This window comes from Schistocerca serialis, chromosome 3, assembly GCF_023864345.2.
Source record: "Schistocerca serialis cubense isolate TAMUIC-IGC-003099 chromosome 3, iqSchSeri2.2, whole genome shotgun sequence".
NCBI lineage: Eukaryota > Metazoa > Arthropoda > Insecta > Orthoptera > Acrididae > Schistocerca > Schistocerca serialis.
In genome coordinates, this window is record NC_064640.1 from 134,961,307 (window position 1) to 134,980,883 (window position 19,577).

The 19,577-nt window shown below is 42.5% G+C and overlaps 1 non-coding gene across 1 annotated transcript; it reads right to left on the minus strand.

The window, feature by feature from the left end:
* Nucleotides 1-376: 376 nt before the first annotated feature.
* Trnal-caa (transfer RNA leucine (anticodon CAA)) lies at nucleotides 377-451 on the minus strand. Its single transcript has one exon. It is a non-coding gene; the product is annotated as a tRNA-Leu (tRNA).
* Nucleotides 452-19,577: the final 19,126 nt, after the last annotated feature.

Consider the following 19,577-nt stretch of genomic DNA (forward strand, 5'->3'; position numbering starts at 1 on the left):
TCAGGCAACAGGGGGTGTTGCCCCATCTTGCATGAAAATACAGTTGCACTCTTCCAAAGTAGGAACAGTATGATACACAAGGAGATCTCAATAACATGCAGACGTCATGGTACCCCTGGCAGGCCTTCTGGGTGTATTCTCTTCAAAGGAGAATGGACCAAGAATAAAGATGCTTGTGAATCCACACCACACAGTCATATGGCGTTTGCAAAGGCTCTTTGTGAACAAAAAGCTTTTTAATGGTACCTCAGATTCAGGAGCTCTTTATGATCACTGCATCCTGTAGTGTAAAATGCATCTTGTCACTGCATTGAATATTTTCCTGCTATATGTAATCAACTTTGATACTTGAAACTTCCTGGCAGATTAAAACTGTGTGCCGGACCGAGACTCGAACTCGGGACCTTTGCCTTTTGCGGGCAAGTGCTCTACCAACTGAGCTACCCAAGCATGACTCACGCCCTGTCCTCACAGCTTTACTTCTGGCAGTTTCATATCAGCGCACACTCCGCTGTAGAGTGAAAATTTCATTCTAGAAACATCCCCCAGGCTGTGGCTAAGCCATGTCTCCGCAATATCCTTTCTTTCAGGAGTGCTAGTTCTGCGAGGTTCGCAGGAGAGCTTCTGTAAAGTTTGGAAGGTAGGAGACGAGGTACTGGCAGAAGTAAAGCTGTGAGGACAGGGCGTGAGTCGTGCTTGGGTAGCTCAGTTGGTAGAGCACTTGCCCGCAAAAGGCAAAGGTTCCGAGTTCGAGTCTCGGTCCGGCACACAGTTTTAATCTGCCAGGAAGTTTCATATCAGCGCACACTCTGCTGTAGAGTGAAAATTTCATTCTAGAAACATCCCCCAGGCTGTGGCTAAGCCATGTCTCCGCAATATCCTTTCTTTCAGGAGTGCTAGTTCTGCGAGGTTCGCAGGAGAGCTTCTGTAAAGTTTGGAAGGTAGGAGACGAGGTACTGGCAGAAGTAAAGCTGTGAGGACATGGCGTGAGTCGTGCTTGGGTAGCTCAGTTGGTAGAGCACTTGCCCGCGAAAGGCAAAGGTCCCGAGTTCGAGTCTCGGTCCGGCACACAGTTTTAATCTGCCAGGAAGTTTCATATCAGCACACACTCTGCTGTAGAGTGAAAATTTCATTCTAGAAACTTTGATACTTGCCAGAAACCAAATAGGCTAATACAGAACATTGACCTGGATCATGGGGTTTCAGTTGCTTTACCATCTGAATCTTGTGTAAAACAGATCACAAAACTTGCTGTACTGTCTACCATGGGATGAACAATTCTTGTGACACTGCAGAAACACTTGCACTACCTGTGCCACATGCTACATGGTTAATTACAGCAACAGTATCCTCGGCAATACCTCTTCCAGGTTTCCAGGTGCCACACCAAGCTCACTCATGTTTTAGAATTTCATTATCATCTTCTTTAGGCAATTTAATGACTTTCAGCTTCTCCTCAAGCCTTTCAGTTGGTGATACTCTCTCAATGCAGCGCTATAATTGCTGCCTTTCACATAAAACAATTTCGCTAACAGTGTACGATCTCTCTTCATGGTGGCCATACTTTTGACTCATGTTATGGATTGTCGAATGACAGCATGGCCATCATACCATCATAAAAATAGCGTACAGTGCCAGATTTGCTCCTGGTGTCCAAAATTGGAACAAATTTTTTCCAGCATAAATCAATCCCACATTAACACATTAACATATCTACCAAGTTTTACTTCCATGCAATAATTACAGCCCACACTGGTCCTCTGTGAGTAGCTGCACTGTAGTTACAACCACCCAGTACTTCCAATGTGAAAACAAAACGTGTTTTTACCAATACAGTACTTCTCCTGTAAATGAGCTTCCTGCATACATTGGCAAAGTATTATAAGTTTCACTAAGCAATAAGTGGCTCAAGTAAATGAAAAAGATATGTCTGCAGTGACATTAAAAAAATAGCTCAAGTATGGGTTTGAACACCATACTGCTTTAATAGACATTGAAATACAAAGTCATATGTCCTTTGCTTTCTCAGACCTCTGAGCATGCTTACCCAGTTAATTACAATGGGACCTACAATTTAATAGGATCTTTGAATTATGGTACGACTTGTCTTTTTCCACATGCAATAACCATTACTAAAGTTGAACTCCTGTTACTCCTTTAAAATAAAAGTAAGAAAATCTGTTAGACATATTTGATATCAAAGATAGAACCTTTGGTTTTGTTGTCTGTCACTCAACTACTGAGTGAACAAACTTATTTTCGGAGATTAGAATTTGCTTCCATGTCATCTAGGTGTCATCTAGGAAATATCTAATGAAGCTATTAAAGATAAAAATAAATTCTACTTTAGTTCAGACACAACAGAATTACCCATAGTTTTCATTGTATCAGGCGTTCCTGTTATAAGTAAATGCCACCACTATTGGTGAAAATAGTTTTTTATTGTGTGTGTGTGTGTGTGTGTGTGTGTGTGTGTGTGTGTGTGTGTGTGTGATATATACAATTTCGCCTTTTTAGTTTGTTGTTTGTCTACAAAAAGGAACAAAATTTAAAAGATACAAATGAAACAGTTCTTACACTTTGAAATCCTTTGACCAACATGAACCTGCTGCAAGAATTATTCTAGACCTCTCAAAAGCCTTTATGTCCTAGATCATAAAATCTTGCTTGAAAATTGAGAAGGACCAGTGCAATAGCTACAGCACACAGTTGGATACGTGCATATCTAAAAAACTAGATTTGAATTAAAATCAGAAGTCATATGAACCACAAATAAATTTTAGTGTTCCTTGGGACACAATCGTTTTACCAAAGCTTCCGAAACATTGATGGTACTGTCGTCCATCCCCCCTCCCCCCCCCCCCCCCCCCCCCCCTCTACAGAGTGGGAAACACACCGATGTTTCTGTTGACAATGGGTGTTGCTAGAAAGACATGATAGGCACTATTTGTTTGGGCTGACTCCAGTCACACACTGCATAAACGAAACTGTAAATACGAAGATCATTCCGAAGGTAATGCCTCCTATTTTTTGTGGTGGCAACGTCTGCGCCAGACTTCGTTGGTGTGCTATTAATTCTTGAACCTTTCTCTTTCATTTGCAGGTGGTACCGTTCTTCTGCGGCAGCTGGCGCCAGCACAGGGGTGTTCCAAAATGGAGTCTGGAGATGTATAAAACAGTGATGTATGATTGAATTCCTTACTGTTGAAGAAATTACACCAATTGAAATCCATCGACACTCGCTAAAGGTGTATGGAGACGAGACAATAGACGTGAGCAGTGTGAGGCAATGGGTACAGCACTTTCAAGGTGGTGAAAAGGGTGTGCATGACAAGCCACGGCCCGGTTGAACCTGCACATCTGTCATCCCAAGCAATGAAGAGCGTCTTGATCAACTCATCCGTGCTGATAGACAGATAACGACCAGAGAATTGTGTGAAAAGCTCAGTGTCGGCTATAATGCCTTGGAAGCAATGTTGGAACATCTTGGTTATCGCAAAGTCTGTGCGAAATGGCTCCCGCGGATGGTTACAGAAGAACTAAAACCACATAGACGGGACATTTGTTGGAAGCTGCTGGGCCAATTTGAAGTTGAAGGTAACAATTTCCTGAATAGAATCGTCACTAGAGATGAGACGTGGTGTCACAACTACGAGCCGTAATCCAAAAAACAGTCCATGGAATGACGACATGCGAATTCTCCGTCAAAGAAGAAATTCAAGACGGAGCCATCTGCAGGAAAATGATGTGCACTGTCTTCTGAGATAGCCAGGGTGTGGTTCTTTTGGATGTTCTGGAGCCTGGATAAACTGTCAATTGAGCACGCTGCAAGACGGCACTGACTAAGCTGACAGCCGAATTTCCAGGGCAAGGCCAGAGAAGAAGACCAGCTTTCACCTGCAACATGATAACGCCAAGTCCTACACAAGTTTTGCGACCTCGCAACTCACTGCAAAATTCGGCTGGAGTGTCTTACCACATTCACCGTACAGTCCCGATTCAGCGCCTTCAGACTTCCATCTGTTTAAGCTTCCGAAAGATGGGCTACGTGGCGAACATTATCAAGACTCAGATGCTGTAAGGAAGTGGTTAGGCTCAGCTGGTTCCGATTTTTACAAGCCCGGCAAGCATAACGAAAGATGGTGGCTGTGGAAAAATGACAGTCTATAGCTGAATTATTGCTCATTTAGCTGTGCTGTTGTGGTTTATGTATATCTCCTGTAGTTTCCATGAATAAAAATACAGGGCATTACTTTCGGAACTACCCTCGTATTTACAGAAACATACAAGAAAATGTATCTGACAACTCTGAAGAGGGGGAGGGAGGGGTGGATATACATTTTATTTTAGTTTTTTTCACAGGTAAGCGCTCTACCATCTGAGCTATCCAAGCACGACTTATAGAGTAAAACCTTAAAAAGAATCATACATTGCCGGCCTGAGTGGTCGAGCGGTTCTAGGCGCTACAGTCTGGAACCGCGCGACCGCTACGGTCGCAGGTTCGAATCCTGCCTCGGGCGTGGATGGGTGTGTTGTCCTTAGGTTAGTTAGGTTTAAGTACCTCTAAGTTCTAGGGGACTGATGACCTCAGAAGTTAAGTCCCATAGTGCCCCGAGCCATTTTTTGAATCATACATTGAAGACTTCCCAACTATTTCACGCAGTATATATACAAACATAGGCAATAAATCAGCAATTTTTTTCCTTCGCCGAACATTGGTAATGTGAAACTCCTGCCAATCTGGTCAACAAGTTTGAATTGTGTTGCTTCAAGTGGATGCGATTTCAACAAACACCAAGAGCATAGCGATTTCGACAGATAGGTGTCAGTTTTGGTACAGCCGAACAAAGATCACATAAAAAAATTGAGGATGTGCTACATGAACAGTCATTGATCCAAAATTATTAGTTGTCTCAGCACGAACATTTAAAAAAAAAAACTTGCTTTCACTTCAGACTTAAGTACAACTGAAACCTTGATAAGTTTTCAGGGATCTGCGGTCGTTCGTTCGAGTAAGTCTCCTAAAGGAAACTGCATTACATCTCACATGGTTTCACAGACTCCCAACCAAATTACACCCTGTGTTGGCGGCGGAACTAATCTGCCGTCGTCAGAACTTGCAAAGAAGGCTGATGTTATGGCTAGTTACTTAGAAGATAATTTTTGTGAAGAAGTTTTTTCATTTTCCGGATGCGGCCTCGAGATGTGAATTTCGAGTGCTGATGCTACTGGCTCTGAACGACCCACGCCAGACTCAGTCGTGGTACTCGATACTACCGACCCCGGTGCGTACGACTTCTCATGCAGGTCTGCACCACAACACGTTATGGCAAAACACGATATGATGAGGACAACACAAACACCCAGTCCCCGGCCAGGGGAAATCTCCAACCCGGCCGGGAAACGAACCCAGGACCCCGTGAGCCAGAGGCAGCAACGCTAACCACTAAGCCACGAGCTGCGGACATCAGACATAGTGGACAGCTGTTTGGTCAGTTCTAAAACTGACAACTTTACCTATCACGATGCCCACGCCAGTTCGCGATGATTGTGTGAGGCTGGTCACAACCCACACGAAGATTTACATGGCGCATACTTTGGATCCACAAGACTCATACTTCGACAACTATGTGATCAAAAGTAACCGGACACCCCCAAAAACATACCTTTTTCGTATTAGGTGCACTGTGTTGCCACCTACTGCCAGGTACTCCATATCAGCGACCTCAGTAGTCATTAGACATCGTGAGAGAGCAGAATGGGGCGTTCCGCGGAACTCACGGACTTCGAACGTGGTCAAGTGATTGGGTGTCAGTTGTGTCATACGTCTGCGCGAGATTACCACATTCCTAAACATCCCTATGTCCACTGAAGTGGAAACGTGAAGGGACACGGACAGCATAAAAGTGTACAGGCCGACCTTGTCTGTTGACTGATACAAACCGCCAACAGTTAAAGGGGGTAGTAATGTGTAATAGGCAGACATCTATCAAGACCATCACACAGGAATTCCAAACTGCATCAGGATGCACTGCAAGTACTATGACAGTTACGCGGTAGGTGAGAAAACTTGGATTCCATGGTCGAGCGGCAGCTCATAAGCCACACATCACGCTGGTAAATGTCGACGCCTCGCTTGGTGTAACGAGCGTAAACATTGGACGATTTAACAGTGGAAAAACGTTGTGTGGAGTGACGAATCACGGTACACAATGTGTCGATCCGATGGCAGGGTGTGTGGGTGTGAACGTCATCTGCCAGTGTGTGTAGTGTCAACAGTAAAATTCGGATGCGTTGGTGTTATGGTGTGGTCGTGTTTTTCATGGACGGGGATTGCACCCCTTTTAGTTTTGCGTGTCACTATCACGGCACAGGCCTACATTGATGTTTTAAGTACCTTCTTGCTTCCCAGTGTTGAAGAGCAATTCTGGGATGGCGATTGCATCTTTCAACACGATCGAGCACCTGTTCGTAATGCACAGCCTGTGGCGAAGTGGTTACACGACAGTAGCATCCCTGTAATGGACTGGCCTGCAGATAGTCCTGACCTGAATCCTATAGAACACCTTTGGGATGTTTTGGAACGCCGAATTTATACCAGGCCTCACCGACCGACATCTATACCTCTCAGCGCAGCACTATGAAGAATGGGCTGCCATTCCCCAAGAAACCTTCCAGCACCTGATTGAACGTGTGCCTGCGAGAGTGGAAGCTGTCATCAAGGCTAAGTGTGGGCCAACACCATATTGAATTCCAGCATTACCGATAGAGGGCGCCACGAACTTGTAAGTCATTTTCTGCCAGGTGTTCAAATGGTTCAAATGGCTCTGAGCACTATGGGACTTAACATCTTAGGTCATCAGTCCCCTAGAACTTAGAACTACCTAAACCTAACTAACCTAAGGACATCACACACATCCATGCCCGAGGCAGGATTCGAACCTGCGACCGTAGCAGTCGCGCGGCTCCGGACTGAGCGCCTAGAACCGCTAGACCACCGCGGCCGGCCTGCCAGGTGTCCGGATACTTTTGATCACATAGTGTATGTGCCATTTCCATTTTACGCAGAGTTGTTGAATGAATTCCCTCCACTGATGGACCCACTCTAACCAAAATAATGACGCTGCCACAACATGAAGCATATCAAAATCTCATTCGGATTATCTTTTCTGTTGCCTACCTCCACACAAATTTGTAAAACGGCCATTCTAATGCCATTCAGAATATTTCATTAGAATTTTATTTTGTATGGTGTACGTAATGCCACACAGACACGGCGGAGATCCATGCATAGTGTGTTGCGTGATCTCCAATTTGTTTTTGCTATCTTGGTGATATACTGATCTTCTGTGAACTCTTGCAAGAACATGTACAACATTTGCGCCAATTCTCACAATGTCTTGAAGACTTTACAATCCTCATTAATGCAGAGAAATGTGTATTTGCAAAAAGGGATATTTCTTTTCTGGGATACAGAGTCTCCTCAGCTGGACTGCCAATAGTATATGAGAAGATTTTAGCCATTCAGAATAAGCTGTGCCCTACCTTATACAAGGATTAGGCGTTTCATTGGTGTGGTAAATATTTTCTGCATCATTTACTGCACATTGCAACTGTGCACCATCATCTTCATCTGCTTCTCTCCAGTAAAAACATTTCCACCAACAGAAAAATCGTGTGGTCTAAGGCATCTGAAGACATGAAGACAGCATTAGCAGCTGCAACACTGCTCACACATCCAAAATCCAGTGCCCCTGTCGAAATTCTTGTGACTCCTGCCAGGCAGCAGTGGGTGTGGCATTATAGCAAAAAATACATGGACTTTGGCAACCCCTGACATTATTTTCTAAGCATCTTAACTAAATGTAGCACAATAGATAGGGAACTCCTCGCTATGTACCAGGCTGTCAAACATTTCCGTCCCATATTAGAGTTTTTACAAACCGCTTACCAGTATTTTACAGCTCCCAACTGAACTTGTTTCGCCACGTCAGTGCCGCCATGCTGAATTTGCAGCTCAGTTTACTATAGACGTTCACCACGTCAAGAGCGAGGACAACACTGTGTGGCGGATTGCCTTTCCAGGAAAATCGCCAGTGTAACAATCGTGGAATGGGCTAACATTGCAGATGACCAGCTGATGGATGCGTTCTTACAACAATTAGTTTGCAACAGCTCATCTTCATCATTTCATTTGACTCGTGTGCCGATGGACAGATCTACAAACGATATGTGATGTGACTGCAGCAGTGGTCATCTAAGGTGGTTAATTCCTTAAAAACATCGTCGTGAAGTCTTTAATGCCATTCAAAATTCCTCTCACCCTGGCATCAAAGCCACAGTGAAACTTTTCAGGCAAGGTGGTGTGGTCTGGTGTTAAAGACAGCTGCGTCACGGCGCGGTCCTGTGTCGCATGCAAGAAAAAGTTGCATGTGCACGTAACGATTCAGGATTTCCTCTCCCAATGGCATGTTTTGCACACATCCATCTGGATCCCGTTGGCCCGTTACCCTGTACTGATGGTCACTGTTACTATCGTTGATTGTTTTATCAGATGGCCAGAGGCGGATATCATAGCTAAATGTCGGCCCGGGCGGCCGAGCGGTTCTAGGCGCTTCAGTCCGGAAGAGCGCGACTGTTACGGTCGCAGGTTCGAATCCTGCCCGGGCATGGGATGTGTGTGATGTCCTTAGGTTAGTTAGGTTTAAGTAGTTCTAAGTCTAGGGGAATGATGACCTCAGATGTTAAGTCCCATAGTGCGTAGAGCCATTTGAACCATTTTTGAGCAGGTGTGAACAATAATTCCTGGTGACCAACTATCCTCTATATATCAATGTGATATGATAAACGGCTTGGATGAACCAGCTTTGCTGTCTTGCTTCAAACAGCCATTAGCGAGGACAAACACAGGCTGTTCTATTCGTTGTATACTGAATTAGATGTGTGTAAGACATTGGCTTGTGGTTCAAATTGGCGTCTGGGCATTCAGATTTTTTCTAAATCTGTTTAAGCAAATACCATGTCGATTACTTTCAAAATGATATGCTTGATTTCCTTCTCCAATCCGAGATTCTGTCTACTTGCGATGACCTCGTCTTTAATGGGACCTTAAATCATAATATCTCATCCTTTCCTTTCTAACTTTCAAGACAGTCGTAGAGTTCAGGATAAAGACATTTAAAACTGATTACAAAACACAGAAATGACAGCATAGAAATGGAAATGTTTCATGCATTACAGTATAGTAAAACAAAAGTGAAAAGTAAATAAATATAGACAACCAGGTTAAAATAATAACTGAAATGAATGAGAATCACCATTGATATTCTACTAATGAAATGTATGAGCTTAGATACCTACGTGTTGTTCTTGTTTAGATGTATTTTCCTTGTTTTCATGCTATTTCTTTTCCTACTGATAGTACTATGAAACCAGATAACCATACCTGTCTCGCCGTAGAGTGTGAGTAAGGTAAAGTCTGTGGTGCACAGGCTAATGGGCTGACAAGGTGGGGTACAGCCTTTCGTCGCCACAGCTCTAGGAGAGGGAGCGTGGCTAGCCTATCGTTGCGGCCGCCTTTTATCCCTTGGACTCATAATGGCAGACTGATTCAGACTCTAGTGTTTTACCCACTATACCACCATGGACACAGAATGTACGTAGTCATTATTATTATTAGCAGCGGCAATGAGGTACGTTTTACGAGGGTCGTTTCGAAAGTATACATGAATCACAACAGCACAACTCAATAAGGAGTATTTCAGGTACAGGCTGTCTTTTTCCACACAGTCACCACCATTCGTTATGCACTTTTGCCAATGATGAACCAGAGCCTTTTTGCTGGGCTTGTAAAAATTGGTACCATCTGAGGCTAATCACTTCCTTAGAGCTTTGACAACAGCATCCGAGTCTTTATAATGTTCGCCACGTAGTCCATCTTTCGGATGCTCAAAGATAGGAAAGTCTGAAGGAGCTAAATCGGGACTGTACGGTGGATGTGGTAAGACAGTCCAGCCGAATTTTGCAATGAGTCGCAAGACTGGTGTGGGGCTTGGCTTTATGTTGCAGGTGAAAGTCAGTCTTCTTGTCTGGCCTTACCCTGGAAACCTGGACTTTCAGCTCTGTCAGCGTCGTCTTTCAGAGTGCTGAGTTGACAGTTTCTCCAGGCTCCAGGACATCCAAAAGAACCACACCCTGGCTATCTTAGAAGATTTGCCTGCAGACAGTTTTCTCTTGAATTTATTCTTTGACGGAGAATTCGCATGTCTTTTGGATTACGGCTCGTAGTGGTGACACCACGTCTCATCTCCAGTGGCGATGCTATTCAGAACATTGTCACCTTGAGCTTCATATTGGTCCAGCAGGACCCGAAAAATTTCCGTTCGATGAGTTTTTTGTTCTTCTGTAAGCATCCACGGGATGCATCTCGCACAGACTTTACGATAACCAAGACGTTCCAACATTTTTTCCAAGGCATTACAGCCGACATTGAGCTTTTCACACAATTCTCTGGTCGTTATCCTCCCATCAGCGCGGATGAGTTGATCAAGATGTTCTTCTTTGCGAGGGATGACAGCCGGGCAGGGTCGAACGGACCGTGGCTTGTCATGCACACCTTTTTCACCACCTTGAAAATGCCGTATCTATTACCTCAGATTGTTCACGTTTCCATACGCCTTTAGAAAGCGTCGAAGGATATCAATCGGCATAATTTCTTCAGCAGTGAGGAATTAAATCAAAAAAATGGCTCTGAGCACTATGGGACTTAACATCTATGGTCATCAGTCCCCTAGAACTTAGAACTACTTAAACCTAACTAACCTAAGGACAGCACACAACACCCAGCCATCACGAGGCAGAGAAAATCCCTGACCCCGCCGGGAATCGAACCCGGGAACCCGGGCGTGGGAAGCGAGAACGCTACCGCACGACCACGAGATGCGGGCGGAATTAAATCGCAGATCGCTGTTTTATATGCGCGTCTATATCAGACTCCAGTTTGGAACACTTCTCTGCTGGTGCCAACTACCGCAGAACAACGGAACCACCTGAAAATGAAAGAGGAAGGTTCCAGCATTAACACTATACCAACTGCATCTGGCGCGGACATCCAGACTCTCCACAAAAAAATAGGAGGAAATTCTTTCGGAACGACCATCGTACTAATAACAGCTCTGCAATTTCTTGTACGCCAAACAGCCTCGATATTTATAGCTCAAAATAATTTTAAGAACGTTAACTGTGATAGAAACATAGGAGAAATGTTGACTTCAAAAGTCACGTTATGGGAATATCTTCGGCATAATTACTAGATAGGAAGGGAAGAAAGGTAGAATTTCTCTATATGGCTCATCTTTAACTTCCTACATCATCGAAAATTTATTTCATTGTGGTTAAATGGTCCACCTCCTTAGCTGAGTGACAGCCAACACAGTAGCTCAGAATGTTCGCTAAAACGGCAGGCAGCCCTCTGTAATAAAAACAACTTTAAGGTTTGTCATGTGAAATCTGCCTAGACCGAACGCTGACAACAGTAACGATCAAAATGAAGAAAATAAAAAGAAAGTGGTCAGAGTGTCTGACTGTCATGCAGCGAGCGCGCGTTCGATTCCCGGCCGGGTTAGAGATCTTCTCTGCTCGGGAACTGGGTGTTGTGTTGTCTTCATTAACATCAAAACGTAAGTCTTCCTATGTGGTGTCATCTCAAAAGACTTAACTCGGTGCTCGAACTACACCAGGTGGGGTCTCCCGGCTATCAGTGCCATACAATCATCATCATCACCATCATCATCATCTGGATAAATGGTGTCAACAATGCGTAAAATAGAGGCTCTCTAAATTTTGTTACTACTAGGTCTACAACTTTGCTTCCGTCGTTTTTTCTCGAAGTTCGGGGCTTAATTGTGAAAAACGTAAAAAAGATATGATTTATAGTATTGCCTATCGCTGGCCACTACATTCTCCCATCTTTCGGATAGCATACGAATTCCGTGGCGGAAGAACTGGGCGTCTTTTGTGGGGATCCATGAAACGATCCAATTTTGCACTTGTTCATATGATCGAAAGTGCTGGTCAGCCAGACTGAATGCCACTGATAGAAAAAGGTGGTAGTCAGAGAGAGCAACGTATGGAGAATACGGCGGGAGTGATAGGACTTCACACTTCAACGTTTCCATGTATATTTTGACGGGTTTTGCGACATGGGGTCGAGCACTGACCTGCTGCAAAATTAACGTGTCCATCGCCGTATTGTGGCCGTTTGTGTTTCAGTGCTGGGCTCGAACGCATCAATTGCTTTCGATAATGATGTCCTGTGACTGTCTTCGTCTGTTTCAGTAGCTACAAAAACGTTATGTCTTCCACCCCAACGCCGGTCTTCGACATCAAAGTCACCGTTCTTAAGGCGTTGAAAACATTCTCTGCACGTTCTTCCACCAATAGTTCCCTAACCATTGGTCTTACCCAGCATTTTAAGAGCCACAGCCGCAGATTTCTTCATGTTACAACAGAAAATTGAAACTTCCCGCAAATGGCGAGCTGACGTACTTAATCGATAATAACCTTATGATGTAATCACAAACCGTCTAATATTTTATGGCATTATGTTTACAGATGCCTAAGCTTATTGTATTACACCTATGACCAATCATCTGAACTCCACTTGCCACTACTGCCGTCTATTGCAAAACGGCGGAATCAAAGTTGTAGACCTAATAGTTCCACAGTTTCTTGTTCGCGCGAAGCCTATCGAAGTGGTTCTTTACTACGTTTTTTTTCTTGTTTTGGGTAGTTTCTCTTTCTGGAATTGTATGTTGGCAATAAAAAAAAAAGAAACTAGCTCTGGTTGGTAAGGGTGGTTTATTGTCTGTACCGTAACGTTTATTTGTAAGTGATGATATGATTAGTGAAAATATCCTGCTTGCATGTCATGACGTAGAACTGATACGTAAAGTGAGGAGGGAATGAAGTAAAGCGCAAACACTGCGTCAGCAGAGCGAGCTGTGAATGAAAGTGTAAAAGAGAGCAGTGACCCTCAAATTACAGGTGCCAGTAATAATCTGGCTACAGAACGGTTTCTCTTCTCCTCCGTCATTACTGTGGTCGGAAGGCGCTCACATTCTGCTACAAGATAAGCACTGGTCTTTTCCTGCACGGCAATTACTGGGGAATGAGCGAATCTTACTCGACTGTCTGTGACCCCAGAGATACGACTTTGATTTTGTTGCAGCCTTATGTCACCGCAGTGTATGTTTCTAAAGGTAAAACGAGAATTTAACCGTCCATAAATAAAACAATTCAGAAACAGCTGTAAATAGTTTTGTCTAGTTTCACTCCTTGTGATAACGTTCTAAAATTTATATGGAGATTAAACCCAAGGAACTCTGTTTCAGGTTAGTTAGGTTAGTGTTGTTTTAACGTCCCGTCGACAACGAGGTCATTAGAGACGGAGCGCAAGCTCGGGTTAGGGAAGGATGGGGAAGGAAATCGGCCGTGCCCTTTCAAAGGAACCATCCCGGCATTTGCCTGAAACGATTTAGGGAAATCACGGAAAACCTAAATCAGGATGGCTGGAGACGGGATTGAACCGTCGTCCTCCCGAATGCGAGTCCAGTGTGCTAACCACTGCGCCACCTCGCTCGGTGTCTGTTTCAGGACGTCTCATTCAATGGTTATGGCGCTATTCAACTGATATATCTAGCTCATTAATATTTCACATATAGTTCTTCCAGCTTTATGTTCAGATCATGTTAAGTCTTCGTCTAAGAAGGGCCAACGAGAAGATTCTCTTCGTCGAGGAGGTCCACCAACCCCTAAAATAACTGCGTCCAGGTTGATGCCGTGTACCTTAACTTCCGGAAGGTACTTTATACAGTTCCGCACAACCACTTCATGAACAAAATATGAGTTTACGGAGCATCGGAGTAGCTTTTTCAGTGGGTTCATAACGCTGTAGCAAATAGAACGCAACACTTTATAACGTGGCGAATAACATTGGAAGTAGACGTGTCATCGAGGGTACCCCAAGTAAATGCTACAGGGCCATTGCTGATAGCCGTTTATATAAATAACCTGACGAATAACCGAGGAAGCTCCATGCTGTTGTAAATAGGAAAGCTGCAATGACAAAAACGGTAGCGAAATGCAGGAAAATCTGCAGAGGACCACGATTGCTACAGGGGCTGGTAGCTGACCCAAATGTAACACAGAAAATGTTGTGGGGAAGGCTAACCAAAGACTGCGTTTTATTGGCAAGACACATGTAACGGATCTACTAAGGAGACTGCGTACACTACGCTTGTCCATCCTCTTTTAGAATACTGCTGCGCGGTGTGGGATCCTTGCCAGATAGGACTGACGGTACATCGAAAAAGAAGGGCAGCACGTTTTGTATTATCGCGAAATATGGGAGAGGGTGTCAATGAAATGATACAGGATTTGGGCTGGACATGATTAAAAGAGAGGCGTTTTTCGTTGCGACGGAATATTCTCACGTAATTCCAATCACCAAAATTCTCTTCCGAATGCGAAAATATTTTGTTGACACTGACCTACATAGGGAGAAACGACCGCCACAATAAAATAAGGGAAAGCTCGTACGGAAGGATATAGGTGTTCGTTTTTTCCGCGAGCTATACGAGATTGGAATAATAGAGAATTGTGAAGGTGGCTCGATGAACTCTCTGCCAGGCGCTTAAATGTGATTTGCAGAGTATCCATGTAGATGTAGATGTAACATAATGAACATAATTAGTGGGGAGTCCTATTACTGCTCAATTACACGACTGGTTATAAATCAGGTGAGTATTCGCCTGGAGCGGTCCAGAGTGAAACGACAACAGGAAAGTAATTGTAGAATTACAGATAACAGACTTGGATTTGTTGGAAGAATCCCAAGGAAATGTCATCATTTGCAAAATCAGTAGCTTTTCGAAGCACTCGTTCAGCTTATTCTTAGGTCTTTCTCATCAGAGTGAGGCATTTAGGAGATGGGATAATAGAGAAAACCCAAAGACGAATCACATCAAATGAATTCACAATTACGAATAACGACTACCATCGGTTGTAGAATGACATGACGACAGTACACTTTGCCGGCCGCGGTGGTCTAGCGGTTCTGGCGCTGCAGTCCGGAACCGCGGGACTGCTTCGGTCGCAGGTTCGAATCCTGCCTCGGGCATGGGTGTGTGTGATGTCCTTAGGTTAGTTAGGTTTAAGTAGTTCTAAGTTCTAGGGGACTTATGACCTAAGATGTTGAGTCCCATAGTGCTCAGAGCCATTTGAACCATTTTTGACAGTACACTTTGCCACACTGTAACTCGTTTGCACGTTGGATAACACCCATTCTATGTTTACTGAGGTCATAACCAATCAGCTTGTGTCTGAGACAACTAATTATTATGTAAATACATAAAACTGCAACCAGTCACTTTTTTGAATAGTTATTTATTATGCCATGGACCGGTTTTCCAAAAAGGTGACTGGTTGTAGTTTTATGTATTTACATTCATTTAACAGTCACGGGTTCAAAAATATTCGTAATGGATAAGCTTAAACTCATTACTAATATTTCGGAAGATGAAACATCTAGTACAAAATAATCGAGGTTGATCTGATAAAATGCTATTTTATCAACGTTAATCCAAAAGAAATGATCATAGAAAACACGGCTGATACCGAATTGAGTTTAAAATAAAAAGGGTAACTTGGATCACCACCAGCGAGATATTGCTGGAAAATACATCATTTCACTGAATGTGACTGGCATTACATAAATCTCCACATGAATACACAAAAAGTTGACAGTTGGCATTGTATAAAAAACAAAATGCAAAACAAGTTAAAAATAACGGGGGGAAAATCAGGGACAAACCGAAATAAATGAGAATCGACAGACCGAAAGGCTTTTATGAAATATGATTAAAACATCGCGACTTCATTTTGATTACGCAACAGTGTTAATGACCAGATGAGAAACTACACGGTGAAAGAAGAAGGCGGGAGGTTGCGTGATTGGGCGAGTGGTGCCCCTGTCTCTCGCACATCTCGGATGATCAACAACGTTAAGTTTCCCTGCTCGACCTAACAACGCCATTAGAATGTTCACCACTATTCTTCCCATCGCGCTGCAGACTTACAAAACGCTCGCGTCATATTCGCGGGAGCAATGCTGATGTACACCACGCCTACACGATCTATCAGCATATTGTACAGCAGAATAATTTTATTGTACGTATTTAAATTATTTAAAACTTCTACCAGGTGAACTCGGAACAGAGCAGTCTAGCTCTGGGACTGTGTGTCAATCAGAATGTCAGCAAGACGCACCACCGATGTAACGCACATCATGGCATGAAGCGGGCATTGCCACACAATCTCCGAGCGAGCAAAGCAGAAACGAGAACTTTCAGTGTTACATGACAACGTAGTGTGAAATATTACTCGTAACTTCAGCACCAGAATGGCTGCAGAGTATAATGTTACATATCCCTTACTACATAAATAATTGTATATATACAGAAAGTAAAAATGGTACAAATGGCTCTGAACACTATCGGACTTAACATCTGAGGTCATCAGTCCCCTAGAACTTGGAACTACTTAAACCTAACTAACCTAAGGACATCCCACACATCCATGCCCGAGGCAGGATTCGAACCTGCGACCGTAGCGGTCGCGAGGTTCCAGATTGAAGCGCCTAGAACCGCTCGGCCATTATGGCCGGCTTACAGAAAGTAAGTATTCTAGTGTTGTCAAGGTTTATATAATTTCATAAGGGCAGAAACATTATGTTAGCACATATATGTTACTTATCTTGTTATGGCTGACGTTGTCTACGGCGTCGGATCCTTTTATGCTTTCCAATTGGGGGGGGGGGGGGGGGGGGGAGGGGCAAAGTTTTTTGTTTCAGTAAAAGTCTCTGGAATACTGTTGCTTTTTGACATCATTAGTACTTATTCATGAATTCTTGATACTTTCTTCAATACCACTTGTGCAACATTTCAACACAACACAAAGAACTTGACAGTTACATCGACAACAACTGAAACTATTATGCCAAGTAAAACTTCTGTAAGTATTACATATATAGCATCCAGATACTCCTAGAAAAGGATGTTGTTCAAATGAATTGTATTATATTATTATTATTACTATCATCTTCTTTCCTTTCTCAGACGTTATGTCTGATTAAAAATGGAAAGTGACGCGGACCTTGATGAAGCGTGACTTCCTTTTAACTGTACGGTATATGTTACATTGCATTTAGGAACTTTCGGGTAATTGAACATGTATCAATAATTACAGATTTCTGTAGTTGTATGTATACGTTTGGATGTAGCTGTATTGCGTTGATGTACTGGTGGATATTGTGTGGTATGACTCCTGTAGTTGATAGTATAATTGGTATAATGTCAACTTTATCCTGATGCCACATGTCCTTGACTTCCTCAGCCAGTTGGATGTAGTTTTCATTTTTTTTCTCCTGTTTTCTTCTGTATATTTGTTGTATTGGGTATGGATATTTCGATTAGTTGTGTTAATTTCTTCTTTTTATTGGTGAGTATGATGTCAGGTTTGTTATGTGGCGTTGTTTTATCTGTTATAATGGTTCTGTTCCAGTATAATTTGTATTCATCATTCTCCAGTACATTTTGTGGTGTATACTTGTATGTAGGAATGTGTTGTTTTAAAAGTTTATGTTGTAAGGCAAGCTGTTGATGTATTATTTTTGCGACATTGTCATGTCTTCTGGGGTATTCTGTATTTGCTAGTATTGTACATCCGCTTGTGATGTGATCTACTGTTTCTATTTGTTGTTTACAAAGTCTGCATTTATCCGTTGTGGTATTGGGATCTTTAATAATATGCTTGCTGTAATACCTGGTGTTTATTGTTTGATCCTGTATTGCAATCATGAATCCTTCTGTCTCACTGTATATATTGCCTTTTCTTAGCCATGTGTTGGATGCGTCTTGATCGATGTGTGGCTGTGTTAGATGATACGGGTGCTTGCCATGTAGTGTTTTCATTTTCCAATTTACTTTCTTCATGTCTGTTGATGTTATGTGATCTAAAGGGTTGTAGAAGTGGTTATGAAATTGCAGTGGTGTAGCCGATGTATTTATATGAGTGATTGCCTTATGTATTTTGCTAGTTTCTGCTCGTTCTAGAAAGAATTTTCTTAAATTGTCTACCTGTCCATAATGTAGGTTTTTTACGTCGATAAATCCCCTTCCTCCTTCCTTTCTGCTTAATGTGAATCTTTCTGTTGCTGAATGTATGTGATGTATTCTATATTTGTGGCATTGTGATCGTGTTAGTGTACTGAGTGCTTCTAGGTCTGTGTTACTCCATTTCACTACTCCAAATGAGTAGGTCAATATTGGTATGGCATAGGTATTTATAGCTTTTGTCTTGTTTCTTGCTGTCAATTCTGTTTTCAGTATTTTTGTTAGTCTTTGTCTATATTTTTCTTTTAGTTCTTCTTTGATATTTGTATTATCTATTCCTATTTTTTGTCTGTATCCTAGATATTTATAGGCATCCGTTTTTTCCATCGCTTCTATGCAGTCGCTGTGGTTAACCAATATGTAATCTTCTTGTTTAGTATGTTTTCCCTTGACTATGCTATTTTTCTTACATTTGTCTGTTCCAAAAGCCATACTTATATCATTGCTGAATCCTTCTGTTATCTTTAGTAATTGGTTGAGTTGTTGATTTGTTGCTGCCAGTAGTTTTAGATCATCCATGTATAGCAAATGTGTGATTTTGTGTGGGTATGTTCCAGTAATATTGTATCCATAATTTGTATTATTTAGCATGTTGGATAGTGGGTTCAGAGCAAGGCAGAACCAGAAAGGACTTAATGAGTCTCCTTGGTATATTCCACGCTTAATCTGTATTGCCTGTGATGTGATATTATTTGAATTTGTTTGGATATTAAGTGTGGTTTTCCAATTTTTCATTACTATGTTTAGGAACTGTATCAGTTTAGGATCTACTCTGTATATTTCCAATATTTGTAGTAACCATGAGTGGGGTACACTATCAAAAGCTTTTTGGTAATCAATGTATGCGTAGTGTAGCGACCTTTGTTTAGTTTTAGCTTGATATGTCACCTCTGCATCTATTATCAGTTGCTCTTTACATCCTCGTGCTCCTTTGCAACAGCCTTTTTGTTCTTCATTTATAATTTTGTTCTGTGTTGTATGTGTCATTAATTTCTGTTTAATGACTGAAGTTAATATTTTGTATATTGTTGGTAGGCATGTTATGGGGCGATATTTAGCTGGGTTCGCTGTGTCTGCTTGATCTTTAGGTTTCAGATATGTTATTCCGTGTGTAAGTGTATCAGGGAATGTGTATGGGTCTGCAATGTAACTGTTAAATAATTTAGTTAGATGTGAATGTGTTGAGGTGAACTTCTTTAACCAGAAATTTGCTATTTTGTCATTTCCAGGAGCTTTCCAATTGTGAGTAGAATTAATTGCTTGGGTGACTTCATGTTGCAAAATTATCACTTTAGGCATTTGTGGTATCATCTTGTATGTGTCTGTTTCTGCTTGTATCCACCGTGC